Genomic DNA, 7171 nt, shown 5'->3' on the forward strand with positions numbered 1-7171 from the left:
TTACCACGTTTTCCACATGTCTTTTATTTCATGCCTTTATTAATCCAAGTTCCCCCCACCACCACCACACTCCAGCAGTAACAAAAGAAGCTGTATCAAATCAATGAATCAGAGCTGAGAACAAGGGACCAACCCAGCACGGCCTTGCAACCCACCGGGCACCACCCTTGCTGAGTGTAACCTGAAGTCTTATAACACTTTCTAGACAAGCCTGAAAGCAGAAAACGAGGACTGGTTTGTCTCCCAAGTCAATGCTTAAAATGAAAAGGTTGGGACTATTTACACTGGGGAAGAAAGGATGACAGACAGTAATCCTTCAGCAAGGATTACTGGGAGAAAGAAAGCAGGGTAGAAGTTCTGTTTTCACTTTCCAATGACAGAATTGAGTCAAGGAAGGAGGAGAAGGGGGGAGGTGGTGGCTGAGTGTCTAGGATAGACAGACATGCATAGCTTCGTGTGTTTGTCCTCTGGGCTCAGTTACACACACCTCACCATGGCTAAGTTAAAAGGCCTGTGTTCTACTGACAGATTGGCAGCAACCAATCAATGTGGAATAGAAGATCCTAGGGACCACAAGCACCAGCTCTGTGTGATTTTCAAGGTAAATCTGGCCAGGCTTTTTTATTTCTTTGTCATGCAATCTTATTGTTATTATAAAAGTGATGTACAGAGGGATTACATTTACATAAGTCACACAAAGAGTGCATTTCTTTTTGGACAGTGTCACCCCTAACCTCACTCTCTCCCAGTGTTTGCCTCCCGACCCCACCCATAACTTGTACAGTGCATTTTCAACCGAGTGTTTAGTAAGTACCACTGCTGCATTTGTTTACCCTTCGGCCCTCCATTTCTGTGCCCTTCTCTTGCCTTCCTGAAAACAGATAAGTGAACAAACAAGACAAAAGCAGCAATGAAGGAAAACCTCCTTTCTCCATTTCCTGGAGTTCATTTCCATGTTATTTTATAGAATCAGATGCATGTAGGCATTGCACCTTTTTGTACCTCTCCTAAGAACAGGCTCCTTTGGCTGGGTGTAGGTGACTCACACCTGTAATCCTAGCTACACAGGAGGCTGAGATCTGAGAATCATGGTTCAAAGCCCACTCAGGCAGGAAAGTCTATGAAACTCTTATCTCCAATAAACCACCAGAAAACTGGAAGTGGTGCTGTGGCTCAAGTGGTAGAGTGCTCGTCTTGAGCTAAAGAACTGAGGGACAGCGCTCAGGCCCAGAGTTCAAGCCCTACGACTGACAAAAAAAAAGAATATGCTCCTTTGGTCTCTTTGTGTGTGAATGCTAGAGACCCGTATAATTTATCATGATATTATTCCATTACAATAAAAATATATATTAAAAAAAGAAGAAAATGGGGAAAAATGAAATGGAAAGACTTGGAAAAATTATATTAAAGCTAAGTAAGCCAGATCCAGAGAAACACAGATTGCAGAATTTCCCTCAATTGTGGTAGCTAAAATGTGCCTGTAAATCTACACTCTATATATCATAAAACACACTGGATGGCTAAAAAAAAGGCTGGAGATTCTTCGTACCTTTCAGTGGATGGCAAATTGAAATACTAAACCAACTCACCAAGAGGGAGAACTAGGAAAATGCCCCAGGAATCCTGAGCCTGTGTCAGAGAGATAACTTGGACATCAGGTATGGAGCATCATTTGTCCCAGTGAATTTGCAATTGGTGACAAAACAAGCCCCAAGGCCTTAGGTCCTATGGCCCAGAAGTTTCTCTGGAAGAAGGATTCTCACTCCTGTAGAGTAAGGTAAAGCTTTCTACCCTTTTTAATCAGCTGGTCTTGGGCATGTGAATGTAATTGAGCTTGAGATGATTTCTTTATAGATATAGGTTAGAGAAGCAACAGATAGATCCTAAGCTGAAGCCGTCCTGTGACCAGTACAAGGAGAATTTCCATTTGGATCTGGGTGATGTGCTGATCGAGATTCAAGGCATCAAATCAACATTCAGGGTGTGTGGAAAAATCCAAATAAGAAGCGCAGCAAAGTATCTCGTGCTATACAATAACATGGGCACGAAATAAAAATTAAATTGATTTCTAGAAAATATAGAGATGCAATACCACTTTCATTAAAGATTTGGGGGTTTGTAGACTGAAATTCATATTTATATGTTACCATATTCTCAGTATTTCGTCTCTCTCTTTCTCTCTCTCCCCCCTCCCTCTCTCTGATACACACAGAGATTCCCTTATATCTTATCTCTGTTATTAGCCTTTGATTATTTTATGTGAACTCCCAAGTCTATAGTGATGTTTTGCTTTTTCCAGTCTTCAAGCTCAGTAGCTATATTGGGGATTATTTCCTATTTCTCTATGAAACAGGGAGCCACTTCATGAAGGGCCCATAATGGGTATACGATTTAACATAAGGCACCCCTGATTGCAGAAATAAGTGCAAGCTGTAACTCTGGCCTCACTGAAATCAAGATATAACTGCTGTTTCTCCACATCACCCTGGGTGTTGCTGTGATTGTTCCATTCATTTGGAGTGTCAGTTCCTCTTTACACAAGCACAGCTAACACCTGTCCTCTTCAATCATATGTGATTGTGTGTGATCTTTTTAAATGCTTCTAGCTTGTTCAGTCTTCAAATGCTGTTTTCCACTGACCCAATTTTAATCAGTCAACTTGCAAACATTTGACAGGGTCACAGTCCATGATCAAAGAACCCTAAGTTTGAGTTGCAGCCCTGTTATTCCCTTAGGGATCAGTTTTCCGTGAGAATTATTTTTATACCATTTGTAACTTTTATAATTCTACATGCTTGCATTTTAAGGAGTCATCTACATAAATAGAATATGGAACCATACACAAATATGTTTTGCTATTTTCAAATCTTATTATTTGGGGGGGAAAATTAAGAAAGAGGATCTATGTCCATTCGTTTCTGAGAAAACAAATTCTACACACGTGAAAATTCACATTCAGTGTGTTTCATACCCAACATGACATATTTTAGAAGTAAAAATGACCTGAATCTTTTCTTGTGGGGGAAAGAAAGAGGAATGTTTTGAAGGCTTATAACTTGGCTCTCAACCATGCAACAAGTTGAAGTGGGCTTTGCTCTGTTGGCATTATCTCCAAGATGAAGGAATCGGTTGTGTGGGTTGAAGGATCCTCAGGAGATTCTTGTCTGAGCTGAAACATCTCCCTGACAGTTCACAGTCCCTGGAGTCATGTGCCCTCTCTTCTCTGTGTTTTAATCTTCTCTACCCACATAGGAAGAGCAAATGACTGCACACTTCCTGGGAGTAGCCTTTAACAAGTACCAACACCAATGAACCTGTAAGTATCTTATCTTTTCTCTCACTGGATGGAATAACTCAAGACATGTCATGTTGGCTACCAGAATCCCCTAATAGAATTAAACGCCTATTTCCAAGTGGTCAGTTTCCTTGGTGAGTTTCCTCTTGTGAACATCACTTCCTTCTCTGTCTCTACTTTCCATACAGATGTTTCCTGACATCTTCTTAATAAACTGCTGTTTCCAAATTCTTGCCTTAGAGTTTTTTGGGGGAAAAGCTAATATATTCAGTCTCTCTCATGAGCCCAAAATTAAAACCTTAGGGGAATAGAAAGATTGACCCAATTTGAACCATATGGCCATTTGTGGTCTAGTCTTCTATAATTAGGGGAAATAGTTGTAGAATAATGCTGCTCAGATATCCTCATCATTGGCAGATATATGTGGAAGCAGTTCCCAGAGGACGGGGTTGTGGGCAGAAAGGGACTCTAAACCTGGCCACCATTTACCAGTGCATTCAGCTTCCTTTACCCCAGACACTGCTAACCAAATGTTATCAAACTAAGTCTCTATGTTAAAAAAACAGAATACCACACCTGAAAAACTGCCTTTACAGGATACATGAACTAATGTTCTTTGTAACTCAGAGAAAGAAAGAGCTACCAATGATTTAAGGCCTATCTTGCTAGACACTTTGCATGCAACCTCTCATTTTTCCCCACAATTACACATTTTGGAATGTGTAAAAGGATCAGTAAAAGTCTCTGAACTGAGCATCTTTCAAACATCCAACACATCTAAGTAAGGTACAATATTACTCCATACCACTAACCTCATTACAAGTTGTTATGAAGATCCATCTCTATTTGAAAGATCTTTCAAAAATAGAATCGCACATGCAAATAATGGTATCTAGGTAGTTTGCATATCTGACTTCCATTGCTTTGTTGCAAATATACACTTTCAAATAGATCTGTAGAGAAATTTTCTGGGCTACTCACTCTGCCATTTTAGCCTAGAATTCTAGTTCAACCTAAAGGGCTACTCTGAAAGTGGTTCTACCAACACGTGACCTCCTTCAGAAATGTTTTTACCATTAAAAGCTATGTGTTATAAAATGACAACAGTTTCAGCAGGTTCTATTAATTGCCAATAATTTAGCAGGTGAGAAACTTCCTCAAGGTCTCTCTCAGTGTTTCCTGAAGCCCCCAATGGAAGCACTCTGTCAGCCACACTCACTGTGGCCCTCCAGTATTTCCCCTCTGGTTGCAACTGACCCTGGATGGATGGCAAGGGCAACGTATTGAAGGGCCCACGCATCCTCCTGGTGTATGGATGCCATCATCTTGAATAACTACACATGGAATAGTCAGGGAACTATCTGCTCTCTACCACCAGAGTATTATTGGATTGTGAACATAGCTAGGAGACTATAGTCTTCTCGCTTTGTGCTACACATTCAGATCTCAGGAAGAAATAGCCCAATCCAGAACCCATTTCCAATCAATTTCTGCCTTTCCTACTCTATCAAAACAAAAGCCCCAACTCCTATCCAAGAGCTCAGATAGAGGACAGACACCACAAGAAGCTCTTCACCAGGCTTTTGTCCTCTATGCAAGGAGTATTGTTTTCATTTACATATATGGAGGCAAATAAAGAGGGTGTGAAGACACTGTGATCGAAGACACTGTGATAAGGGTCCTTCCTATCATTTTGCCAGGTCAGTAATAGCAACAGTATTACAATGTAATACAATTACAATTGCAATTGGAATTCCAGGTGGTGGGGAGGAAGATCAACAGTGCATAGCATCAGGCTTGTATCTAAGCAATGCATACTACCCCATTGGGCTGAACTCCTCAGTGGCATAGTAGAATGTGTGACAGGCCACTAAAAGCAAGAAACGCTGACTAAAATGTCCCAGATACACATTCAACGTATAGCTTACAAATAAGCCAGGCATCAACAGGCTTGCTCTATTATTGGCAGACAGCTCTGCCTGCTGGATGACATCATACATAAGAAATGGAACTCTGAGTGACATCAGTCTCTGTATATAGTACCAGCCATGTCACTTAAAGAAGAGCGAGAAAGAGATTGGGAACAGGGCATGGTGATCCCAGTGGGTAGCTGCATCTATAAGGAACACTCTGCTGCCCTGACCGCATCCACTGCTGCTTGGATGCAAATTTAACTCCTTTATTCAACAAAAAATATATGGATTTAGAAAAGTACCCAAGAAGGTAGAATTTCGAAGACCAGACCCAGAGGGTCATGTAGGGAAGCTTACAAGAGAAGCGTTTTGATTTCTCCTATAGAAGACGTCATCTCTCATCCCTCTTCCTATCCCCATCAGGACTCCCATGAAACTTTTCTTCATTGTGGGGTTAACAGGCTGCGCATCATTTGGTTCAGCTGCTGTTTGATCATGTAAGTCACCAGAGTCTGGAGTTCTTTTGATGGCCTAAAAGTTGATTGGTTGGATGACAGAAGGCCACACAAAGAAGGAAACCTCAGAAAGGAGATTCGCAAGTGGTAGAATAACCTAAGTGGTGGCCAGTAACTGTGTGTCAGCAATCATAGCTGCAGATGTCTTTGTATTCTATTTATGGAGAGTACTTTACCATAGACAATGATCAGATAACTCACATTAAATACAGCCTCAGAAGGCCTTTGCTCTCCCAGGTTGATGTCCACATTCCATCCTTTCTCCTTATTTCGCATGGAAGCAAATATGCACATTTTTGTGGAGCTTTCCTTCCAGCCTCATAAACATTCCGGTCAGGAGCTGTTCATGGCAGTGGACCTGTCTGCAGGTATTATTTCCAATTGTGTCAGTTATGTGTGTAAAGTTGCCAGAGGAAGATATAGCCTTTCACAAGGTGCATCAGGTGTGACTTTCAATGGTCAGCGCTCGGATCCTCAATGGAAGGCTCGCCATCATCTTCCTCCACAACACAGAATGCACTGAAAGCCATTAATCACCACGGATACAGCAGGAATGATCCAGGAATGGAACTTTTTGGATTATGCCGCTTATCTTGGGGAAGATCTCCTCAGAATACTGTATGTTACCTACAGCCATCAACAAGGAGCCCCTAGTGAAAAATCTGGCATAAAATTAGGACCAATAGCATCAAGAAAGGAGTTAGCTCTAAGTAAAGCCAAGACTGCCAACAATGGTGCAATGATGTCTGTCTTCTGGGAACCATGAGTGTCCCATCCTGAGAGGCTAAGGCCATGCCCCTGCCTAGAAGACACCCAGCATCCAGATGTGTGTGTGTGTGTGTGTGTGTGTGTGTGTGTGTGTGTGTGTGTGTATGTGTACCAGTCCCAGAGCTCAAACTCAGAACCTGGGTGCTTTCCTTGAGCTCTTTTGCTCAAGTGTAGCACTCTACCACTTGAGCCCAGCGCCACTTCTACCTTTCTAGTAGATAACTGGGGATAAGAGTCTCATGGTCAGGTGCCAGTGGGTCATGCCTATAATCCTAGCTACTCAAGAGGCTGAGATATGAGGGTTGCAGTTCTATATCAGCCCCAGCAGGAAAGTCTATGAGGTTCTAATTTCCAATTAACCAGCAAAAAGCTAGAAGTGGAGCTATGCCTGAAGTGGTAGGACATTAGCCTTGAACACAAAATCTCAGGGACAGAACCCATGCCCTGAGTTCAAGCTGTAGGACTGGATACACACACACAAAAGAGAATTAACAAAAAGAGTCTCACTTACTTTGCTGCCTGGTCTGGCTTTGAACTGTGACCCTCAGACCTCAGCCTCCTAAAAAGCTAGGATCACAGGCATGAGCCACCAGCATTCAGCAACCCCCACCCCCCAACCTTCTAAACTATCCTCCAAGGTATGTCTTCATAGAAAGAAAATCATGAAAAAGTGGTGAAAC

At 42.0% G+C, this 7171-nt stretch overlaps 1 pseudogene; it reads left to right on the plus strand.

The window, feature by feature from the left end:
* Positions 1-493: 493 nt before the first annotated feature.
* On the plus strand, positions 494-6256 carry LOC122124669 (annotated as a pseudogene).
* Positions 6257-7171: the final 915 nt, after the last annotated feature.

Source organism: Dipodomys spectabilis, unplaced genomic scaffold, assembly GCF_019054845.1.
Source record: "Dipodomys spectabilis isolate Male_0828 unplaced genomic scaffold, ASM1905484v1 ptg000241l, whole genome shotgun sequence".
NCBI classification, from domain to species: Eukaryota; Metazoa; Chordata; class Mammalia; order Rodentia; family Heteromyidae; genus Dipodomys; species Dipodomys spectabilis.